Raw genomic sequence first — 8,866 nt, forward strand, 5'->3', positions numbered from 1 at the left:
GTTGCCCAGGCAGGTCTCGAACCCACGGTCTCAGGCAATCCACTCACCTCAGCCTCCCAAAGGCGCGGGATTACAAGCTGAGCCACCGAGCCCGGCGAAGTCAGATATTCTTAAATTTAAACATTGACTACCAACTTAATTACTGTATTATTCTAATGTATTTAAGTTAAAATAACAAATATAGTATGTCATTTTCTTTATCATTTAAAAAAATTTTAAGAATATACAAAGTCCAGCTTTAGCTAAAGAGCTATTTTAGGCTAATGCGGTGGCTCATACCTCTAATCCCAGTGCTTTGGGAAGCCAAGGTGGTAGGGTCACTTATGGCCAGGAGTTCAAGACCAACTCTGGGCAACATAGTGAGACCCTGTCTCTACAAAAAAAGAAAAAGAAAAAAGGAGGAACTGTTGTTTACCTTTCCACCTCCAGTAACACCGCTAAAATTATGCAATCTTTGAGTGTTTCTGAAGCATAAACCCACAAAAACAAAGAATGGGAAAGATAACAAAGACAACAAAATTATGCAAGCCAGAAAGCAGATGACCTAGTCATCTAGTGGTAGCTGACTTAGCAGCCCTGATTAAGCAAAAATTCAGGTTAGTGATGGGAAAGTCAAGAAGCAATTAGATCTGCATTCTGGAGCCTCAGCATTGCTTAAGAAGGGGTGGAAACAGGTTCTTCTGAGACCGAGAATAAAGGAGCTGAAAACAGCAGCAATGATTAAAATTCTGTGTAAGAAGGCTTAAATCACCTTCTTCTTTATCCCCTTCCCTTCCTGGCACAACCAGCAAGTGCTCTGTTCCACCTCCCAGGACAAGACTGGAGGTTTGGTCTCTGGAGGGATAAACTAAAGAGATTATGGGCTGGGGACTGAGTGCTGAAAATGACTGGGAATTAAATGAAAATCTACATACTGAGTTGGGAGACTTACTCTGACTTCCCAGTGGCTCCCAGAACATTGCAGGCAGTCAAGCGCATACCCTTCAGGCAGAAAACTGGAAGATTCTTCTCTGGGGAATCAGACCAGCCCGAGAGAAGAGACCTCAAGGTGTTAATAGTAAAAATCCTTAGGCTGGGCTCAGTGGCTCACGCCTATAATCCCAGCTCTTTGGGAGGCTGAGGTGAGAGGATTGCCTGAGACCATGGGTTTGAGACCAGCCTGGGCAACTTGGCGAGACCTCATCTCTACGATAAACCAGAAAATTAGCCTGGTGTGGTAGCACATGCCTTTAGTTCCAGCTACTCGGAAGACTGAGGTGGAAGGATCGCCTGAACCCGGCAGGTCGAGGCTGCGGTGGCTGTGAGCATGTCACTGCACTTCAGCCTAGGCAAAAGAGTGAGACTTCGGCTCAAAAAAAAAAATAGAAACCTTCAACCAGAGAGCCCTAGCAGATCACTACACGGTGAGGCCCTGTGAACAAATCCTGCTCAAATGTCCAGAACATTAGTGGACTCATCCTAAAAGCAGAGTTATGTTGGATCTTCCCCTAACAATGTAAATTAGCACTTTATCTTCATAGGTGTGGAACAGGGACAAGACTAAAAATCATCCCTCTGCCCACTCTGAGACAAATTCATAATTGACTTCTTCTATCCTATCTTTCCACATGTTTGTGTTATGTGAAATGTAGATTTACTAAGCTAGTGATAAACATGTAATTCACTGTTTCTCTACTCCCTGTTTTCATATGTAAAATATAAATTCACAGCTAGGCGAGAGGGCTCAAGCCTATAATCCCAGCACTTTGGGAGGTCAAGGCGAGAGAGGATTGCCTGAGACCAGGGGTTCAAGACCAGACTGGACAACTTGGCAAGACCTCATCTCTACAATAAATCAAAAAATTAGTCAGGCATGGTGACGGATGCCTGTAGACCCAGCTACTTGGAAGTCTGAGGTGGAAGGATCATCTGAGCCCAGTAGGTCGAGGCTTGTGGTGGCCATGAGCATGCCACTTCACTCCAGCCTAAGCAACAGAGTGAGACTCCAACTCAAAAAAAAAAATTATTATTAAAATAATCCTAGACATGAAGTATTAAAAGCTCTCAGGGCATGTGTGATGACTTACCCCTGTAGTCCCAGCTCTTTACTAGGCCAAGGTGAGAGGATTGCTTGAGCCTAGGACTTCAAGACCAGCCTGGGCAACATAGTAAACCTTGTCTCTACAAAAAAATTTTTAAGAATAGCTGGGCCTGGTGGTCAGCATACCTCTAGTTCCATCTACTTGGGAGGCTGAGGTAGGAAGATTGCTTGAACCCAGGAGGTTGAGGCTACAGTGAGCCAGGATTGCACCACTGTACTCTATCCTAGGTGACAGAGTGAAAGTCTATCAAAAAAGAAAAAAAGCTTTCACCAGATTAAAAACTGTCACCAGATGTCCTGCATAATGAAGGGCAAAAGATTCACATACCATGTGTCTCCAGCAAGATCCATTCAGGAGAAAGAAACCACATTGCTTATTTTAATACAGAAATGTATTATAAAGAGGTGTTAATGTGTAGCAGATGGTCAAAAACTTAAAAGGAGTAAAAAAGAGAGTTCTTAAAGGTCCAGAAGTAGCAGCAGCAAAAAAGCAGCTGTCACCGGTCTGCTAAGGGAGGGTGGACAATAAAGAAAATAAGAACTAGGGGAGGCTTTGTCTTTCTCTCCCACAATGCTGAGATCAGTCTTTTTTGGAGAGAGACTGGAACCACAGGAACAGGAACAGGAATGTGTAACCTCTGGAAGGCAGGAAACTTGCCTTAGAGCAAGAGCCAAAATTGGGATGTATAGGAAGAGCTGCCAGTGGGGAGAGCATAAACTGAGTGCACAGCTAAAACTCATCTGCACTGGGTGCTAGCTCCCACACCAAATAGTAACAGAGGGCCGGGACCTAGAAGGGAATATGGATGTTTTCAGACTAAAGTTTGCCTCCTGTAGACCCTTTTTCAGAAATCTGTTGAAGGATGTGCTCCACCAAAACAAGGGAGTAAACCACAAAATAAGAAATAAAAGTAAGATGAAAGGAATCCCCAGGATAATGATGATAGAATATCCTAACATAGCAGTTATTTTCTCTACGGAGCTATTGTCTTTTCTTTCATTCTTTCTTTTTTTGGTTTCTTTCTGTTTTCTCAGTGAATCACTTTCTCTGTTCTCAGCATTAATCCATCCCTCACTGATATTCGTATACAGTGGGTCCTCCATATCTGTGGGTTTGGTATCTGTAGATTCAACCTACTCTGATATAAAATATTCAGAAAAAGAAAATCCACAAGTGCCAAAAAAGCAAAACTCAAATTTGCCACATACCAAGTACTCACTGAACCCATATGAATGATGTATAGATGTTATATTAGGCATTATATGTAATCCAGAGATGGTGTAAAGTATATAGAATGATGTGCATAGGTTATATGCAAATACTATGCCTTTTTTTTGTTGTTTTTTTTTTGAGTTGGAGTCTCACTGTCGCCCAGGCTGGAGGACAGTGGCACGCTCATGGCCACCACAGCCTCAACCTGCTGGGCTCAGGTGATTCTTCCACTTCAGCCCTCCAAGTAACTGGAACTACAGGCATGTGCCACCACCTTTGGCTAATTTTTTAATTTATTGTAGAGGTGTTTCATCAAGTTTGCCCAGATTGGTCTCGAACCCATCAGTTCAGGTAATCCTCTCACCTCAGCCTCCGAAAGTGCTGGGATTATAGGAGTAAGCCACCACGCCTAGTCTACTATGCCATTTTATTTATTTATTCTTTTATTTATTTATTTTTTTTTTAGTTGGAGTCTCACTCTGTCGCCCAAACTGAAGTGCAGTGGCCGCTCCCGGCCACCGCAGCCTTGACCTGCTGGGCTCCGGCAATCCTTCCGCCTCAGCCTTCCAAGTAGCTGGAACTACAGGCGCGCGCTATCACGCCTGGTTAATTTTTATTTTATTTTATTTTATTTATTTATTTTTTTTTTTGAGTTGGAGTCTTACTCTGTCACTCAGACTGGAGTGCAGTGGCTGCTTCCGGCCACCGCAGCCTCAACCTGTCGGGCTCCGGCGATCCTTCCGCCTCAGCCTTCCAAGTAGCTGGAACTACAGGCGCGCGCTACCATGCCCGGTTACTTTTTGATTTATTGTAGAGATGAGGTCTCGCCAAGTTGCCCAGGCGGATCTCGAACCCGCGGTCTCAGGCAATCCACTCACCTCAGCCTCCCAAAGGCGCGGGATTACAGGCTGAGCTACTGAGCCCAGCTGCTACTATGCCATTTTATATAAGGGACCCAGGCATCTATGGATTTTATAATCTGTAGGCGGTCCTGGAGGGATGGTTATATATTTCCTGCTGATATAGCCAAGTACATGAAGTAATTAATTGTATCATCTTGAAGATTCTCCTAGAGCACAGTTGCTGCTTTGTGGTACTTATTACAGTTGAGATTTTTAAATTAGTAGCTTTTTTTTTTTTCTTTGAGTCAGAGTCGCACTGTTGCTCAGACCAGAGCGCAGTGGCATGCTTACTGCCACTGCAGCCTTGACCTGCTGGACTCAGGCCATCCTTCTGCCTCAGCCTTCCAAGTAGCTGAAACCACAGGCGTGCACCACCATGCCTGGCTAATTTTTTGATTTATTGTAGAGATGATATTCCACCACATTGCCCAAGCTGGTCTCAAACCCTTGAGCTCAGGCAATCCTTTTACTTCTGCCTCCTAAAGTGCTGGGATTACAGGCATGTGCCTCTACGCCCAGTCATCTTGAGATTTATTGTTGAAAGGTACCAAACTCTATAAAATATTTAAGATTATTTATTCTGAGCCAAATGTGAGTGATACTCATCCCCAGGAGGTCCTGAGAAGGTGTGCCCATGAGGGTTAAATTGTAGTTTGGTTTTATACATTTATATACATTTTAGAAGGACAGAAGTTACAGAAAATTGTAAATCAGTACATGTGAGATTGACATTGGTTCAGTCCAGAAAGGTGGGATATCTCCTAGCAGGAGTTTGCAGGTTATAGGTGGAGTTAAAGATTTCTTGACTGGCAGTTAGTTAGCATGACTTAGGCTCTTATCTGAGAAATGTTGAAATCGGTAGAGATGTCCTGTTAGGATAAGGGGCAGAAAAGTTTCAAGTTTCTTAATATGTAGATAAAATCTTATAGGTAGCAGACTTCAGAGAGAATAGATAAGTGTCCTAAAAGGCACCTGGAGTCTAAGAGTCCCCAGAAGACAGCTTTACAGGTTCATAAAGTACTTTTATTTTCCTTCTTTATCTGTTACATGGTGTTATGTCAGAGTCAGTTTGTAAAGTAAGCCACATTATATAGAAGGAGTTAATAAAAACCTGTCTCCCCAGGCCACTTAGTTAGGAATTTGGCAAGGTAAAGAAAAAGGGTCAGAGTTTAGTCCTCAGGTTACAGAAAGAATCAGGGCTTGGATCCTAGCAAAACTGGTTATGGGAGGGAGGAGGAAAGAAATTCTGTGACGGGACAATAAAGGATTAATGGATTCAGGGATTAATATGTAAATTGTTCTCTTTGGAATTTGAATGAAAGTGAGACAGACAGACATAAAGGTCTGTTGAGGTGTGGAGGTGTGGTCATATTTTTGGTCTTACAGCGGGGAAGAAAAACAATTGTTATTTTTGGTGCCAAAAGGCAGATAAAGGAACTTCAGAGAACAACTTCATACTGGCTTTGGAAGAGTCATTGGAGTAAAGGAGGTCAGAGAAACTTTGAGGCTGTAGCCAGTGCCATGTTTTGGAGAATCGGTTTCTGAGCCCCGGCAGTGGCTACATCTGTAGCTAGATTCCTATACGATACGATTTTCTTCGGCAAACTCATCACAGGCTACAGACAAGACTCCAATCCTCAGACCTACACAATTGGCAGTGTAGTATGTCTCTGATATTATGAAATATATATTTGAGCCGGGCTCGGTGGCTCAGCCTGTAATCCCGCACCTTTGGGAGGCTGAGGTGAGTGGGTTGCCTGAGCCCGCGGGTTGGAGACCTGCCTGGGCAACTTGGCGAGACCTCATCTCTACAATAAATCAAAAATTAGCTGGGCGTGGTAGCACGCGCCTGTAGTTCCAGCTACTTGGAAGGCTGAGGCGGAAGGATCGCCGGAGCCCAGCAGGTCGAGGCTGCGGTGGCCGGGAGCGGCCACTGCACTCCAGTCTGGGCGACAGAGTGAGACTCCAACTAAAAAAAAAAAATAGAAATATATATTTGGTTTTCATCTCTGTCTCCTAGCATGCAACTCTTCTAACATCCTGGAATTGCCAAAGTGATGTGCCTTTTTGTATGCTAATGAGTTGACTGATGGCCAGCAGCCCCTCCATAGCTTCAGGATGAAGGCTGAAGGTCAAGCCATGACCCACTGCCTGGTATGGGAAAGGGGCTGAAGGTTAAGTTGATCACCAGTGGCCAATGACTTTATCAGTTATACCTGTGTAACTAAGCCTCCATAAAAATCCAAATGGACCTGGTTGGGAGAACTTCCAGATAGCTGAAGGTTTCTAGAGAGCGGTATGCCTGAGGAGGCCATGGAAGTTCCACGCCCTTTCCAGCATACCCTGTGCTATGCATCTCTTCATTTGTAGCCTTTAAAAAATATCCTTTATAGAGCCCGGCTCGGTGGCTCAGCCTGTAATCCCGCACCTTTGGGAGGCTGAGGTGAGTGGATTGCCTGAGCCCACGGGTTCGAGACCCACCTGGGCAGCAAGACCTCATCTCTACAATAAATCAAAAAATTAGCTGGGCGTGGCAGTGCGCGCCTGTAATTCCGGCTACTCGGAAGGCTGAGGCGGAAGGATCGCTGGAGCCCAGCAGGTCGAGGCTGGAGCGGCCACTGCACTCCAGTCTGGGCGACAGAGTGAGACTCCAACTCAAAAAAAAAAAAAATCCTTTGTAATTAACCAGTAATTATAAGTAAGTGTTCCCCTGAGTTGTGTGAAATTAGTTGACCCCAAGGAGCAGATCGTGGAATCCCTGATTTATAGCTGGTCAGTCAAAAGTACAAATAAAACAACCTGGGCCTTGCAATTGGTATCAGAAGTGGGGGCATTCTTGTGGAACTGAGACCTCAACTTCTGGAACCTGACATTGTTGTAACTGTAATAGATCTATTGCCCAATGCACACAGCAAGTCAATATGCCAAGATCCCAGGTTGCAGCAAAGGAGGTTTAATTATAGGGCCATCAAATGAGGAGATGGGAGGAAACCTCAAGTCCATCTCCCTGACGAGCTGGGGCTGGGATTTTGAAGGGTTTTGGAGTGGACCGATGTATGGAGATCATTGATTGACTGAAGAGGGCAGAGTCAAGTCATAGGGCAGAGAGATGAAGAAAACTATTTTCTTATACGGATTCTCTTCTTCTGTGGTGGCTCTTTAAAGTGGCTGGCATCAGCTGTTTTGTTGGAATTCAGGATTGGGAAAACATCTTATGCAATTCTGAAACAAAAGTCCTTAATTATTCTAATTTCCCAAATCTATAAGAGAAGAGTTGGGATACAAAAGGTCAGTATATATTAAGTTTTATTTTCAAGGAAGTGGGTTACAGTGCAGCTTGATTAACGCTTAAATATAATTATATTGCTGTCTAGATATTGTTGTTTATTTTATTTTATTTTTTATTTTTTGAGTTAGAGTCTCACTCTGTCGCCCAGACTGGAGTGCAGTGGCCGCTCCCAGCCACCGCAGCCTTGACCTGCTGGGCTCCGGCGATCCTTCCGCCTCAGCCTTCCAAGTAGCTGGAACTACAGGCGTGCACCACTATGCCTGGCTAATTTTTTTATTTATTGTAGAGATGAGTTCTCGCCAAGTTGCCCGAGCGGGTCTCGAACCCGCGGGCTCAGGCAGTCCACTCACCTCAGCCTCCCGAAGTGCGGGATTACAAACTGAGCCACCGAGCCCAGCTCAGAGTTTTTGTTAACCCTGTGAGAACAGCTTCCCTGTCTCCAGGTAGTAGTGTCAGAGTTGACTCGAATTAGAGTACAGCCAGATAATTGGTTGCTGATGGGGAGAAATCCCCATATACATTTTGGTGACCAGAAGTCACAGAAGTGATTTGTGTTGAAACAGAACAGTGGGAGAAACTGAGTTGTTTATTCCTATATTTTTAATGCCCATCCATGGTGGATATCTATTTACTAAGGCCTTATGGGGAAAAGAAGTGGCTCCCCTGTAGTCTTGTTCCTTACTCACATATGCAGAAACATATGGGTAAGCCAGAATACCAACATAATTTTACAGGGGGAAATACAGGTAGACTGGACACAGACACAAACCTTGCCTTACAGCCTCTCCTCAAAAGCAAAACCTGTGGAAGGGCAGATTATCAGAAGGTGGTTTGGAGTGCACAAAACATTCAAATTTAGTTATTGTCAAGTTATCACTTTCCAAAGGCACTGGATTGCACAAATAATTTTGTAAAATGAGATTAGCTGGGGCTGGGCTCGGTGGCTCAGCCTGTAATTCCAACATTTTGGGAGGGCTAGGCAAGTGGATTGGCTGAGCCCTCAGATGTGAGACCAACCCAGGCAACTTGGTGAGACCCCATCTCTACAATAGTTAAAAAATTAGCCAGGCATGGTAGCGTGCACCTGTAGTTCCGGCCTCTTAGAAGGATGAGGAGGAAGGATCGCTGGAGCCCAGCAAGTTGACGCTGGGGTGGCTGTGAGCGTGCCACTGCACTCCAGGCTGGGCAATGGAGTGAGATTCCAACTCAAAAAAAGTAAAAATAAAAAAAAAAAGACTAGCCGGGCATGGTGACTCACCCCTGTAGTCATAGCACTTTGGGAGATGGGGCAAGAGGATTTGCCTGAACCCATGAATTCAAGACCAGTCTGGGCAACTTGGTGATACCTCGTCTCTACAATAAAAAAAAAAAAAAAACTAGCC

General features: G+C 44.5%; 1 protein-coding gene across 2 annotated transcripts in view; it reads left to right on the forward strand.

Annotated features, from left to right (window-relative positions):
• Positions 1-8,866, forward strand: part of FBXO36 (F-box protein 36) — a 101,472-nt gene that overhangs the window by 41,865 nt on the left and 50,741 nt on the right. The gene's annotated exons all lie outside the window — the stretch shown is intronic.

Source organism: Carlito syrichta, unplaced genomic scaffold (assembly GCF_000164805.1).
Source record: "Carlito syrichta isolate Samal-C Ts95f unplaced genomic scaffold, Tarsius_syrichta-2.0.1 Scaffold306578, whole genome shotgun sequence".
Classification (NCBI taxonomy): domain Eukaryota; kingdom Metazoa; phylum Chordata; class Mammalia; order Primates; family Tarsiidae; genus Carlito; species Carlito syrichta.